The sequence below is a fragment of the Lontra canadensis genome, unplaced genomic scaffold (genome assembly GCF_010015895.1).
Source record: "Lontra canadensis isolate GAN:19392208 unplaced genomic scaffold, GSC_riverotter_1.0 scaffold57, whole genome shotgun sequence".
Lineage (NCBI taxonomy): Eukaryota > Metazoa > Chordata > Mammalia > Carnivora > Mustelidae > Lontra > Lontra canadensis.
The window spans coordinates 11,387,798-11,402,877 of record NW_022631051.1 but is presented as its reverse complement, the minus strand read 5'-3'; the positions used below and the strand labels follow the sequence as shown (position 1 = coordinate 11,402,877).

Sequence of the window (15,080 nt, the reverse complement as noted above, 5' to 3'; positions counted from 1 at the left end):
GGTAGAGGGAGAGGGAGAAGCAGACTCCCCGTTGAGTGGAAGCTGGACATCCCAGGACCCCAAGATCACAACCTGAGCTGAAGTCAGATGCTTAACTGGCTGAGTCACCCAGGTGTCCCCAAAATAAAATCTTTAAGAAAGAAAGAAAGAAAGAAAGAAAGAAGAAAGAAAGAAAGGAAGGAAGAAAGGCACCTGTATGGCTCAGTTGGTTAAGGTGGCTGCCTTCGTCTCAAGTAATGATCCTGGGGTCCTGGGATCAAGCCCCACGTGGGGCTCCCCACTCAGCAGAGAGCCTACTTCTCCCTCTCCCTCCGCCTTCTGCTCTGCCTACTTGTGCTCTCTATCTCTCTGTCAGATAAGTAAAAAAATAAAATCTTCAAAGAAAGAAAGAAAGGGCAATCAGAGGAAGTCGCACTGGGAGCAACATTGGAGCTAGCACTGAAACACGGCTTGCCAGGCAGAGGGAATAGCATAGGCAAATCCCCTTCCTTGGCCCCACAAACCAGGGCACTCAGTTTCCCTGTTAGACGTTGGAAAGCTGACTGCTCATCTCCTTGCCCAGATCCAAGCCTTCCCTTCCTTGTCTCCTCCCTTGTCCATGGTCTTCCAGGGCCAGGGACCACCACTGTGCACTAGCGTGGTACCCATCTCACTAATGTCAATGATGTCAGCAACTGTCGGTTGAATGACAGTGGAGTGTATGGACTCTCTTGCGCTCAGGGTGTTTTTTTTAGTTCTGCCTGGGTCTGTGAGATGGCAAAATGAGGGGAGATGGGTAGTGAGGAAGCCTCTGCCCAGCACGGCATGGCCTTTGCTCTAGGGACTATCATGTTGGGGGACTTAATTTTTTTTTAAGATTTTATTCTTTTTTTTGACAGACAATGCTCACAAGTAGGCAGAGAGGCAGGCAGAGAGAGAGGAGGAAGCAGACTCCCCGCTGAGCAGAGAGCCTGATGCGGGGCTCAATCCCAGGACTCTGGGATCATGACCGGAGCCCAAGGCAGAGGCTTAACCCACTGAGCCACCCAGGTGTCCCAGGGGGACTTAATTTTTTTAAAAAAGGATTGGTTGAGGGGCACCTGGGTGGCTCAGTCATTGAGCGTTTGCCTTTGCCTCGTTGTGATCCCAGGGTCCTGGGATCGAGCCCTGCATTGGGCTCCCTGCTTAGCAGGAAGCCTGCTTCTCCCTCTCCCACTCCCTCTGGTTGTGTTCTTTCTCTAGCTATGTCTCTCTGTCAAATAAATAAATAAATAATCTTTAACCAAAAAAAAAGGATTGGTTGATAGATTGATTTTAAAAAGATTTTACTTATTTAAGAGAGTGTATGTGCCTGTAAGCAGGGGGAGGGACAAGGGGAGAGGGAGAGAGAGAATCTCAAGCAGACTCAATGCAGAGCACTAAGCCGAGGGGAGGGGCTGGATCCCATGACCTGCCCCCCCATGCCCCCCCCATCATGGCCTTAGCTGAAATCAAAAGTTTGCCACTTGGGATGCCTAGGTGGCTCAGTCTGTTAAGTGATTGCCTTCGGCTCAGGTCATGATCCCAGGGTGCTATCCATCAAGCCCTGTGTGGAGCTCCATGAGCAGGGAGCCTGCTTCTCTCTCTTTCTCTCTATCAAATAAATAAAATCTTTTTAAAAAGATGAAATCCAAGCTGACTCCACACTGAGAGGAGCCTGCTGTAGGTTTGGATCTCAAGACCCTGAGATTATCATCCCGGCTGAAACCAAGAGTCGTCTTTTTTTAAAAAAAAAGATTGTATTTATTTATTTGAGAGAGAGATAACAAGAGAGAACATGAGCAGGGCAGGGGAGAGGGACAAGCAGTTTCCATGCTAAGCAGGGAGCCTGAGTGGGGCTCAGTCCCAGGACCCCGAGATCATGACCTGAGCCAACCCAACCCATTGTACCACCCAGACGCCCTGGGGGACTTCTCTTCAGGTGGAGTACTATTTTTGTTTTAAATATTTTATTTAAATATCTGAGAGAGAGAGAGTGCGCACAAGCAGGGGAGAGGTGCAGAGACAGAGGGAGGAGAAGACCCCCCTGCTGAGCAGGGAGCCAGATTTGGGACTCGATCCCAGAACCCTGGAATTATGCCCCGAGCTGAAGGCAGTTGCTTAACCGACGAGCCACCCAGGCAGATATTGTTTTAAGAGGCAGCACCAAGCTCTTGCCTATCAGAGGGGCTTGGGTTTGAGCTTCGCTGTGTGACCTTGAGCAAGTGATCTTACCCTCTTTGAGCCTCATTTTTCTCATCTATAAAATGGGATTGTAGTGCCATCCTTCTCATAGGTGGTGATAAGGAACAACAAGCCCATGTGTGTACAGTGCTTTGCTCACATGTAGAGTAAGGACTTGACGTTGGGAGCCAATAACAGCAACCAGGAATTGGGTGGGGCTGTTGTTGTCGCAAGAGTGTTTCTGCTTCCCAGTTGAGTGACCTGAACACCAGGCTTCTGTAGTGCACCCTGCCTCCTGTGTGGACCACTCACATTACACCCTTTGTGACAGGGAATGAATGAAATCCACCCCACAGATGGGGTGCTCTGTGGTGGGAGAGAACAGGCTGGGGGTTGGGAGGAAATTCATTCATTCATTCATTTGACCTTTTAGTTGACCATCTATTCGGTGGCAGGCATGAGGTGGGTACTAGGTCTACAAGAATGAACAAGACAAAGTCTTCTTGTTGTCATGGCAACTGCCCATCGAGGGCATCAAGACTGTATCAGGGTGAGTAGCCTGGGATCAGGGGAGATGATGTCTGAGCTGAGTAGGAGTTGGCCAGACAGAGGTGGGGAGAAGGAGGGGGTGTTATGCAGGCAGGAGGAGACCTGGGCACTGATGCCCAGAGGTGGGAGGAAAAATCTTGGCATGTACAGGAGCAGAGAGTTTGCCCTTGTGGCTTGAGCTTGGGGTGGGGGAAGGTGAGACGTGATCTTACATGGGAGATACACTGAAATATTACTGGTTGTTCAACTATTCAAATTTAACTAGGCAGCCTGTATTTTTTTATATTTGTTAAATCTGCCTGTCATTTAAGAAGCTGTGATTTACCTTTTGGGGATATTTTGTATCATTCGTTTTCCTTTTGTTGTTGTTTTTGATTTTTACTTATTTATTTATTTATTTATAAAGATTTTTATTTATTTGATGGAGAGAGATGCAGAAAGAGAGGGAACACAAGCTGTGGGAATGGGAGAGGGAGAAGCAGGCATCCCGCTGAGCAGGGAGCCAGAAGTGTGACTTGATCCCAGTACTCTAGGATCATGACCAGAGCCCGAGGCAGACGCTTAACGACTGAGCCAGCCAGGCATCTCTGCTTATTTATTTATTTTTAAAAGATTATTTATTTATTTATTTATTTGACACACAGGGAGGGAGCGCGAGCGAGCACCAAAGCACCAAGCATGGAGACAGGCAGGCAGAGGGGAAGCAGGCTCCCTGCTTAACAAGGAACCCAATACGGGGCTCGATCCCAGGACCCTGGGATCATGACTTGAGCCAAAGGCAGCTGCTTAACTGACTGAATCCAGCCAGGCGTCCCTGTTGTTGTTTTAATTGAGAAAAGATGATGGTAAAAGTGGCAAATCAGCTCTACTGTCCTTACTTGATCCGTACTACATGACATAACAATCACAGCTGCTTTAGCTAGAGCTTGCCAGAGCCTGATTCCGTGTACTCTATCTGCCAGTTTCATCTTCATCAGTCCTCCAAGTAGCCCCATGGGTAGGTGCTGTTATGATTCTCAAATGACTGATGAGGAAAGATCAGAGAGGTTAGCTCCAGTGCTAGACACACAGAGGGAGCTGCAGTCCAGAATACACCTAGTTCTCAATGGCTCTCCTGTCCCTGCCCCTGTGTGGTTTTTATATTTCCTTATTACCTTCCATCCAAATAGAGTTTACAGGGTTGCTATCAGTGTGAACAAAATCTGGAAATCTGCTATTTTTACTTAATATATCAAAAACTTTCCCCCAAGTTACAAAGTTTAAGTGTTTTTGAACTATTGCACTAGAAGCATGCTTGGATTTTGTAAAGTGCTTGGCAGGAAATGGGCTTGAGAGTGAGCACTGGAGGTGGGGAGAGACCATGCAAGCCTGCTCAGGACAGGGATGGTGGGGGTCTAGCTCAATATGATTTAGAAATCCCCCCAACCTTTTTTTTCTTTCTGATTGTGTTTGTTTGTTTAGAGATTTTATTTTTAAGTAATCTCTACACCCAGCGTGGGGCTCAAACTCACAACCCTGAGATCAAGAGTCCCATGTTCCACCCACTGAGCCAGCCAGGTGACCCTCTGCCTAATTTTAAAGGGAATATGTACTAAGTATGAAAAACTTGGAATGTTAGGGAAAGTTAAAGACACAGGAATAACAAAACCTTAGCTGGCAGGATATAAATTGGTACACGATTTGGAGGGAGAATACTCAGCAGGACCTATGCAAATTGAAAATGCCCACATATCATTTAACCTGTAGATTCTATTTCTAGTAAACTATTCTGCCCAAGTGAAGGCAGGAGAACATAAAGCTATATATTCCATGACTTTTAAAAAAATTATCTTTTTAGGGACGCCTGGGTGGCTCAGTGGGTTAAGCCGCTGCCTTCGGCTCAGGTCATGATCTCAGGATCCTGGGATCGAGTCCCGCATCGGGCTCTCTACTCAGTGGGGAGCCTGCTTCCCTCTCTCTCTCTCTCTGTCTGCCTCTGTCTACTGTGATCTCTGTCAAATAAATAAAATAAAATCTTAAAAAAAATTATCTTCTTAAAGCATCAAACTGTAAGTATCCTGAATAGCTATGATTAAGGCAAGTGTTTATAAAACCCTCATACTCTGGAATCTGTCAGCTATTAAAAAGTGAATTTAGGGGTGCCTGGGTGGCCCAGTCGGTTAAGTATCTGCCTTTGGCTCAGGTCATGATCCCAGGGTCCTGGGTTCGAGCCCCGCATCGGGCTCCCTGCTCTGCGGAAAGCCTGTTCTCCCTCTCCCACACCCCTGCTTGTGTTCCTTCTCTTGCTGTGTCTCTCTCTGTCAAATAAATAAATAAAATATTTTTAAAAAAGTGAATTTATGTGATACGAACTAGAAAGACATCTGTGATAGCTTCTCAGGGACAAAGAGCAAATGTCTTGTAAGTTCTAAAGTGACTTAGAATTTATATAGTATATTATTTTATACTTACATAAAGGAAGGTCTTTTTTGTAACATGTGAACAGGTACATGCTGATGTCAGAGAAAGGAGTGAAGGTACATGTCAAACCATTAATGTTACTTTAGAGGACAGATGGGAGTGGGGAGGAAGGAGAATTAGGAGCTTGAAAAAAATGTATTTTGGCTAGAATTATTCCTAGAAGAAATGTTACTTTTGTAATAAAATACTAAACTACACATGTGTACGAAACAAATCACAACACCTAGAGAGAACCTCTGTAAATAATTTGGTGTATTTTCCTCCTTTGCTTCTCCATGAATCAATATCTTGTATTTTGTATATACTTGCACAGTTTTTTCTTTTAATATCATTTCCACATTTCTAGGTCATAAAACATCTTTGTAAACACTGCTTGTAGTGGCTGCTTAACATTTTATCACGTGGTGAGCTGTTTAACCAATCCCTTATTGTCAGACATTTATGCTGTGTATGAGTTTTTTTCATAATTATAAATGACACTTGAAAAAATATGATTGTACAATAATTTTCAAATGCAAATGAAACAAGTGACTACTGAGTGCTCTGGGCACTGGGGGCCCAAGCTTATGGTCTGGTTACAAAGAGAGATCATCAAGCATATTGTCTTCAAATATGGTTAATTTCTTTAAAACAGAATCCAGAAGATGGATTATTACTACTCCGAGGAGGTACTGATCACTGTAAAAGATTTTTATTCTTAACTTGTACTGTCAAATTCACGTTCAGAAATTTTGAGGCAATTTGTATACTTCCAATAATATAGGACAGTGATTACCCACCAGACCCCTGCCTGGGGTTTGAAGGTTATCATTGGAAACCAATTCCTGATTTGGTAGAAAGCAAAACAAAACACGGGCCACCCCTCCAACCCCTCAGTCATCTTGTAGTTTTAATTTGCATGTCTTTGGTGATTGGAACATTGACTTTTTTTTTTAGCAGTTTCATTTTTTTTTTAAAGGATTTTATTTATCTATTTATTTGAGACGGAGAGGGAAAGAACACTCCAGTGGTGGGGAGGAATAGAGGGAGGGAGTGAAGCAGACACCCCCTGACCAAGAGGCGGACGTGGGGCTCAATCCCAGGACGCTGGGATCATGATCTGAGCCAAAGCAGACGCTTAACTGCCTGGGCCACCCAGGTGCCCTCAGTAGTTTCTTCAGATAGTTAAGTTCTCTATTAAACTCTATTCATGGAATATGTCTTTTCTTCCTTACAAATCCTTGATATTTTTCTTTTCATTTATTATGTTCTTAACATTTCTAGGATCTGTTTCTAGGGCTTTTTTTTTTCTTGGTTTGTACCCCACTGGGTTGACAGCAATAGCTTTTTATAATTTAAGTATCTATTACAGCAAGTCCACCTTCATTTGTGAGAAATGTTAGCTGTTTTTGGTTATTTATTCTTGCTGGTGAACTTAGAATTTTGTCAAGTCTTGTTAGGATTATATTATTTTATACATTATATTCAGTATACATTTACATTTAATATACGTTAAATTTATACATTAATTTGGAAAGAATGGTCGCATAACTAGCCATCCTGAGGGAAATTATTGAATTGGGTTTCTGTTTTGACTAGTGCTAGGGCACAACTTCCCTGCATGGTAAGTCTGGGTCCTTCTCAGACTTTGACAGTGGTGTGTTCGTATGTTCGGTGTTCAAAGTAGAAAGAGGTCCATTAAGTAACTTCTTAGAGAAAGTGGCTACGGCTCAGGGCAAGCTACAGCCCCTCAGCAGGCCGTGAGAACGACTGCCACGAGCCTGGGTCCAGGCGGGCCAGCTTAGGCACGACGCTTGACCCCCGGGGGGCCTGCGAAGGGCTGCGGTCACCGGAAGGGGCTGGCTGAGCACCGCGTGCTTGCGACCTCCGCGACCTTTGAGCAGGTAAGGCCAGCCCGCGGGGCTGTAGGAGCCGGGACCCGAAGGGGCGCTGGGGTCAGGGGTCAGGGAGTTCCCTTCCCCTCCGGACCCAAATGGCCCAATGCGGGCCTCCTCGGGAGCTCAGAGCATGCGGCCTCCAGTCCCTGGGAGGGTGCGCCTTTGACGGTGGGGTCCCTGCGGTGGGCAGCACAGAGCCAGGGTGCGAGGGTGTCCTGGAGGTGGGGCGCACGCGGGTCGTTAGGGGTTCCTGATGAGGAACTCGGAGGGGTCAGGCTCAGGCTCAGGCTCGAAGGGGGTCAGCTCTGAGGGCGCAGGCTGGGCGTGGGCCTGTGGGGGTCCAGAGTTCTCTTCCCGGGGTTGGGGGTGGTGGGTGGGCGGTCCGGGCGTTTCGGGGTGCGGTCGCGGTCCCGCCTCTGCATCTGGGGTCGGGGTCTGGCGGGGCGACCACGGTCGGGGTCCCGGCTTCTCCGCGCGCCCCTCCCCCACGGCGCCGTCCAGCAGGCCCGTCGCCCCGCCCCGCCCCGTGTTCGGACCGCTCACCACCTCCGCCCCGCCCCCACCAGTCCCCGCCCACCACAAGGCCCCGCCCCATCCCGCCTCCGGCCCCGCCCCGCCGCTCGCCCATTCAGATGTGGGTCAGGGGTGAGCGGGCGGTGCCGACGTCACAAGCTTCCAAGATGGCGCCGGGCGGGCGGCTGTGACCGGCGCTCAGGGCGCGCTGGGCGGGGAGCCGAGCCGGGCCGGCGGCGGGCGGACGGGGCGGGCGCAGGCGGCGCGAGTTGGGCGCCGAGGACGGGGCGCCGCGGGCAGGGCCGGCCGGCCGGCGGGCGGAGCGCCGCCCCCGACGCACACGAGGTGAGAGGCCGTCTGGGGCAACAGGGGGGCGCGGGCGGGGGCCGCGGACGGGCGCGCCCCCGGGGAGAGGGGCGTGGGCGGGCGCGCGCCCGCAGGGGCTGGGCGGGGGCGCACGCGGGACCCCCGGCCCAACGCAGCCTGCCCTGGCTTTGTGGTCCCAGTGCCTGGTAGGGCGCGGGCGGCGAGGGACCCTGGGCACAAAGCCCAGGGGCCGCGCCAGGCCGGGGCGCGGGTCTGCAGAGCGGGGGTCGGCGGCTGAGCGGGCGCCGGCTCTTTGTGCCTTTTCATTAGCAATCTAATCCGAACAGTGTCGGGCGAGCTGCGCTGCCTGACAGGCGGGCGGGCTTCCATTATGCAAACGGCCCAGCGCCTGTGGCCGCCCCTCATAGGGGGATTTTGCTATTTCCAGAACTGCGACCCTTTGCCTGGGGTCCCTTTTTGTTGCCCCCCTCCCCACACCCCCCCCCCCCCGTGGGAAGACCGGCCTGGGTAGGGGCAGGGTTGGCCTTGGAGGGGCCGCTTCCAGAAGGCTGGGCCCTGCGGCTGGTGGGCTCGCTGCCCTGCCCCCAGACCTCTCCTGTAGGCAGCCACTTGGCAGGAAGAGAGATGGGCTTGGGGGAGGGGGTCTGCTGGCAGTGGGAGGGGACCGGCTGGCAGAGGAAGGGGGCTGAAGGGCTCCAGCTTGTCACTCTCTGTTTATCTACCGAGATGGTTCATATTCACATGGACTTATTTGGTGCGTGTGGGGTGGGGGGGTGAGGCAGGGATGCCTCTCCCTGGGGGGGGCAGTGACTTACGGAGAGGAGGGAAGGAGGTCAGATAATGCGCGCAGCGGCCCCACCCAGAACAGCGTGGGACTGCCTGGGGAAGGGAGCCCAGTGCTGATCCGGATGGGTTGGAACGGTTTTGAAGTTATTTATCCGTGTCTTCTCCTGTCCCCTCCACCCCCAGTGTCTTTTCCAGTAGGAATTGCCAAGCACATCTGGAAAGCTAGGTTCCCGGCCCTATCCCGCCCCCCCCCCTGCAGGAGGGGTGTAACCCAGAGAGGCCACCCCTCTGACATATGTGGTGGGGGGGGAGGGGTAGAGCTTTGCCCATAGGAATCCTGTGGCGGTGGATTGTTGACTGATGTGGGGATTGCTGTGCCTCTGCTTGGGGGAGGAGAGCTGGCAGGTAGTGGAGGGGCCTCCAGAGCTTCTAGGCTGAACTTGGGGCTGTTCTCCAGGGACTTTGGATGGAGTGATGGAGCTAGGTCACCCAAACCCAGGACCTTTCTGAAGCTAGCATTTATTGCTTCCTGGCTCCTGGCTTTACTTCTTCTCTTCCATTCCCATTTGCGAACTCTGGACTCCCTGGCCCTTTTAGCAGACATTTTCAGGAGCTCAGGCCATGTGGCTGGTCTGTAGCCCTGGCTCAAGGAGAGAGTGTACACTTAGCAGGGTTGCTGGAGTGGTCTGAAAAAAAGCAGATGGGCCGGCCTCAGGCTGGCCTCCAGAGACAAAGCTGTGTGGTGAGATTGCTGGTTAGCTGGCTCTTAGCTCCAAGGGGGGGGATGGGAAGCTGATACTTGGGGGTTGAACTGAGGCTTTTGGCCCAGGAGTAGATCGCCTTGCTTTCGAGAGAACCTTTGGTTCTGTACAGTTGGGCTTAGGAAAATGTCTGGGTCTCATGGGCACGCAGTAGACTCAGAAGGCTGGGAGGGGTCTCCCCACCTGCCTGCCTGCCTTAGTGGTCAGAACTCCCAGATTGGTCTGCTTTCCTTTGACTTCTGGCTTTCTGCAGACCAGTTTTGGGGGAGTTGCTGAATATCTCTTGCCCAGCTTCTCTGGCCATTCGACTCAGAGTGCTGGTGTGTGCCCAGAATTTCTCCCTGCAGTGTTTTCCTGCCAGTTGTTAGGACTTGTAGATTAGTCACTCAGCTTTTACAAGCGATTCCTGAAAAGAAAAATCTCCCTCTGGTTGCTGGCTCTGCATAGAGGAAGAAGCAGCCCGAGGGAGCCAGGCCTTTAATTAAAGCAAAACTGAAATGATTGCTGCAATTGCTGGAAGGAGAAGCAGCAGCACAGGTGGAGCAGAGGCACTGTGTCCTGTCCTGGCACAGGACCTGCTCTGGGGACAGGTAGGCAGGATCCCATCTTCGTTCCCTGGTCTTGGCCAGCAGCCCAGCCTTCTCCACAAGCTGCAGTCCTGGATTAATCCTCACATAGTGTTTTCTTTCCATAGATCAGATTTCTCATTTGGTTAATAAGCACAGCCTCCGATCCACTTGAAGTCAGCTGTCGTGGACTTGGAGCAACAGGGTTTTGCATTATTGAGCTGACAGGCCTGCTGCCTTCCCAGAGTCCTTATTGTGTGTCAGGGTCAGATCTCGTGGGGGTGGGTGTGGGTGGCGTGGGGGCAGTGCCTTTTAATCAGCTACTATCCCCCAGAGAAGGGCTGGCTGGGCAGTTCTGGAGAGTCGGAGGAGTGAGGAAGGAATAAAGTTCAGTTTACCCAGGGGACCTGTGGTGTTGCCCTTTTACTGGCCTGTTGGCCTCAAGCTGTCAGCCCCACCCAGTGCTAGCTCACCTTGCCCACTGGGGCTGAGGGCTACTGCCCCCAGGACCTGATCACTAGGAGAGTGGGGCCTCTTCCTGTTTCTGCCACATGGGAGAAGAAATAACCAGTCAGGTTCTTGCCCTCCTGGTCCTTGGAGCCTGTCTCGGGAGGGCAGTGAGAGGGAAGTGGACTTAGAAAGTCTGGAAGTGAGTGTGACATTGGGTCTGCCGTTTACTCTCCATGTGACCTTGGACAGTGATTGATTCTGAGCCTTAGTGTCCCCGTGTCTAAAATGGGAGCAGAACTTGAGTTTACATTACATATCGCTGCCCTCCAGAGCTTAGCCTAGAGACAGGCAAACAGACGATTGTAAGATAGACTGATAAGGGCTGGCACGGTGCTGGTATGCGGTGCAGAGGGCACCGCGGATGGTGGCTGTAGCTTCGAGCTGTGGAGGAAGGGGCCGGCTCCAGGCTGGAGGAGAGCCACAGATGGCATGCTAAGTTCAAGCTGGCTGGAGGAGAGTTTTACGGCGGAGCGCATAGACAGTGGCGGTGTGGAGTGTGGCAGGCAAGATTGAGCAGTGAGGTGAGAGCTCAAGCCTGCAGATGCTGTGTGTTAGAGAAGCTAGCACAGGAGCACCCTCTCCATGCCAGGCACCTGTGAGGCTCTTTGGCAAGCTTTTTATTCCTTCAAGATTTTCTGAGAACAGGGGTGCCTGGGTGGCTCAGTGGGTTAAGCCGCTGCCTTCGGCTCAGGTCATGATCCCAGGGTCCTGGGATCGAGCCCCGCATCGGGCTCTCTGCACAGCAGGGAGCCTGCTTCCCTTCCTCTCTCTGCCTGCCTCTCTGCCTGCTTGTGATCTCTGCCTGTCAAATAAATAGGTAAAATCTTTAAAAAAAAAAAAAAAAAAAAAAAAGATTTTCTGAGAACAGACACAGGGGTGCAGTGCCCAGCCCCTGCAGCTCCGCTGGATCATGCTGGTCTCTGACTTTCACAGCCTTAGGCCGGGAGATGGGTTTTCTCGGAATCCTTCCAGGTCAGCCCGCCGGATAGTCTCCTCTTACAGATGGGTAAATGAGACTCAACTGGGAGATTACATAACTTGTGGGCCTGCAAGTAAGCAACTGGTTAGGCTGGGGCTGGAGGGTAAAATGCCTTTGACTTTTGGGCTTTGTGAAGACCCGTGTGGTGTGGAGTCTCGAGGTCTGAGATCCAAGCAGGGAGAGGCGAACAGACAGCCCCCTCCCCAGGAGGATCCTGGCTCCGGCTTAGTGGTTTCCAAACAAGCCAGGCCAGTTTGACTCTGCCTGGCACGACCAGCCTGTGCTTCCTGGTGGGAGGGGCCTTGCCCTGAGGGATAGGGACCTGGGCTAGGGGAGGTCTCCGAGAGCTCCTATACCCTGGAGTGGCAGGAGTGGCTAAGCAAGGCAAAACAAGGGAAGCAGGTGGGGGTTGGGGTTGTATCTGGGCCCCCAGTGAGCTTGATAAGGAAGGGAAAGCCAGGAGGCAACTCCAGGCCTGTCACAGTCCAAGAGGGAAGGGCTCAGGCTGGGGTGCCTCTGCTGAAAGAGGGTGTGGCTGGACTTGGTAGAGAGAGTGACCCCAAGAACCTGCCCTGGGACAGTCAGGAAGGGATTCAGAGCCCCTCCTTCAGACTGCTCAGTTTTCATGTTTTTCATGGTAATGTCCCACGTGGGTGGAGGAGAGAGTGAGTGTGGCTCTGGGGTGAGAGCAGGTCCTCCTGTGGGTGAGAAGGGACAGAATAGTCATAAACATAACGCCAAAGGGCTTTGCTACTGCTTCTGAGATATGTAGCCCAGAGTGGGTGCCCATTTCCTGTTTGAGGGTAATCTACCTCCATGGGCACTTGGGGTATGGATAGGCAGGTGGCCCAGTCTTTGAGGGCATGTATCTCTAGCTCTCCTGTCAATTCCATGGCAATTCCAAGGGCCACTAAGGAAAGGCAGTGTTTGGGCTTGGCTTGGGGGCCGCTTCCAGGTGGGGAGTTGGCCTCTTGAGATGGAAGGGCTGCTGGCTCTGGCACGGGCGTGGCCGCTGTGCAGACTTGTCCCGCGTTCCAGGCTGCTGCGGTGGCCTCAGGCTTCTTTCCCAGCAGCACCTGTGGGTGGGTGGGTTCTCTCAGGTGAGTATTGGGAGGGGCCACTCCAGTGTCTTGAGAACAGTAACTACCCCCACATTACCCTTCCCCCCAGGTGTTCTCATGAGACCAGACCACACTGGGGTCTGAGCTTCCTCGGCTGCCTCATCAGCCTGGTTACAGGCCCTTTAAGGAGAAGAAATGCCCGTGGCCTTTGTAGTTCCCTCACCTGTGCTGCTTTGGAAGATCGTAAGATCTGGGTGGGTTCTTGTTCCTGAAATGAATGAGAAGCGAGAGTAGGGTTGATGGCTGGGAAGGTGGGGTCTGGCCTTACCCTTCGTGGACACCATGGTGCTTTCCTTGTGATGAGTGCATTGACCCGTCGAGTACGTGCTGTTACTGTGCTGCCGGGAGGAGGCCTGCCTGCTGGTGCCCTAGTTTCCATCCCCGTGCGTGAGGAGCACCTGGTTGCTGGTAGAGGCTGGCCCAGCCCGGCCTGTTTCTAACTTCCATGTTTCCTAAGACGTGGAAATGAATTTGATGTGTAGCCAAGGTCGGGAACCACTGCTTTAGCAGGTGATGAATCTATGTTGGTAATAGAATCAAGCAAGTGGTGAGTTCCCATCGACCAGTGGATGATGATCTGGGGTGTCATGAATGCTTTACTCTGATGGCCCAGTGGGATCGAATTTACAGAACAAGTTGGGTTGATTCTGTTAGTTACTGGAGTCTCAGAGAAGCACCAGACACAGAACACAGAGGGCATTTACTCTTTTCATGGTCCCTCTTCCTTGGGGGCAGTGGGAGAGACCCCAGGCCAGTGTGCACTAGGGGGTGTTTGGAGTGCTACCTGCTGCTCTTGAGCCCAGGGCTCTTCGTCCTGCTTGGTTTTCAGAGTTTCCGTGTTCTGCTTTTGTGAGTGCATTCGTGGGCCCTGGTTGGCCTCTCTGTGCCCTGGCAGGGCCTGACCTAGTGACATTTGGGATCCTTGTGGCTCCCTAATGAGCCACTGTGGCCGTAGCCAGGGACTCCTGGGACCTGAACCCCTGTTTTTCTCTTTGACCTCAAGGTCCCCGGGAGAGAGAGATTGGTCCTGAGGTTGCTTTTCTGGATTGTTACCTGGATAAGGTGTGTAAGGGGCTGGGAAACAGAATTGGGAGGGGGTTGCTGTGAAAGGGCATTAGAGGTAGAGCTTCAGGTAGTAAGACCTGGCTCACCTGGCTCAGCTTTCTTTGCTAGAAGAGAACAAGGGGCAGTCCTGGGGTTTTGTGCGTTATCTGTGGGCAGATGGAACATAAGACCGCTGTGCTGCTTGCTCTGGGCAGCTTATAGAATGAGGTGAGCAGCAAGGCCCCTGAGTCTGGTGTGGTTCTCGTTGGTGTCCTGGTTAGGAAGTGCTGTCCATTAGGGAAGGAAGACCAGCTTGGGCTGGGGGCAGTGAAGGAGAGGGGGTTGAGAAGTCTTGGCTGGTAGTTGAGGAAGAAGTGGGTGGTGTTGGGAGCACAGGCAGGGTGTCCTTCCTCTCTGTTCTTTTCTTTCTTTCTTTCTTTCTTTCTTTCTTTTTTTTTTTTTTTTAACAATTTTATTTATTTATTTGACAGAGATCACAGGTAGGCAGAGAGGCAGGCAGGGGTGGGGGGGAAGCAGGCTCCTGGCTGAGCAGAGAGCCTGACGCCGGGCTCCATCCCAGGACCCTGGGATCACGGCCTGAGCCAAAGGCAGAGGCTTAACCCACTGAGCCACCCAGGCTCCCCCTCTCTGTTCTTTTCTGCCCGTGCACATCTTGGTGGATGGACTCTGGTTCTGTCTTGAGAGCTAGTGGTCTTAGGGGTGGGTTCGTGCCTCAGCTCTTTTGTCTCTTCGTCCCACTCTGCCTCCCACACCCCCCTCCGGTAGAAAGTGACGGGTGGTTTGTGTCTGACAGTCGTTACTGCTGATGTGCTTGAATACAGGCGGAAGGGTGGTTCCCACAGAGTTCCTGACAGAATGCTAGGAAAGTAGTCCCAAGACAAGGGCCAGGGACTCACTTTTGGGCTCTTCTTACCCCGTGATAGCCCTTGTGGGAGGTGTTGTGAATTTAATCATTGGAACATAATCTGTGCAGTGCCAATCATTTTATCAGTCTTCACTGTACAAGTGGCTCAGAGAGGTTAGGCAGTTAGTCTCAAGTCATGTAGCTAGGAAGCTGGTAAGAAGTTCTTTTTTTTTTTTTTTTTTTTTTTTAAGATTTTATTTATTTGACCGAGATCACAAGTAGGCAGAGAGAGAGAGGGAGGGAGGGAAGCAGGTTCCCTGCTGAGCAGAGAGCCTGATGCGGGGCTCCATCCCAGGACCCTGAAATCATGAGCTGAGCTGAAGGCAGAGGCTTAACCCACTGAGCCACCCAGGTGCCCCAAGAAGTTCTTTTTAAAAAAGATTTATTTTACTTATTTTCAAAGGTTTTCTTTATGTGTCTCAGAGAGAGAGAGAGAGAGAGCATACAAGCAGGGGGAGGAGCAGAGGAGAAGCAGGCTCAC

The 15,080-nt window shown here is 51.7% G+C and overlaps 1 protein-coding gene across 2 annotated transcripts in view; it reads left to right on the top strand.

Annotated features, from left to right (window-relative positions):
* Positions 1-7,869: 7,869 nt before the first annotated feature.
* Positions 7,870-15,080, top strand: part of HIC2 (HIC ZBTB transcriptional repressor 2) — a 29,683-nt gene continuing 22,472 nt past the window's right edge. Inside the window, exon 1 of one of the 2 annotated variants that reach the window (XM_032875969.1) lies at positions 7,870-7,925. The gene's annotated coding sequence lies outside the window, so the exon portion shown is untranslated. Of the gene's footprint in view, positions 7,926-13,676; positions 13,693-15,080 lie in introns of those variants that run through there. The other variant, XM_032875971.1, reaches the window with a different exon arrangement.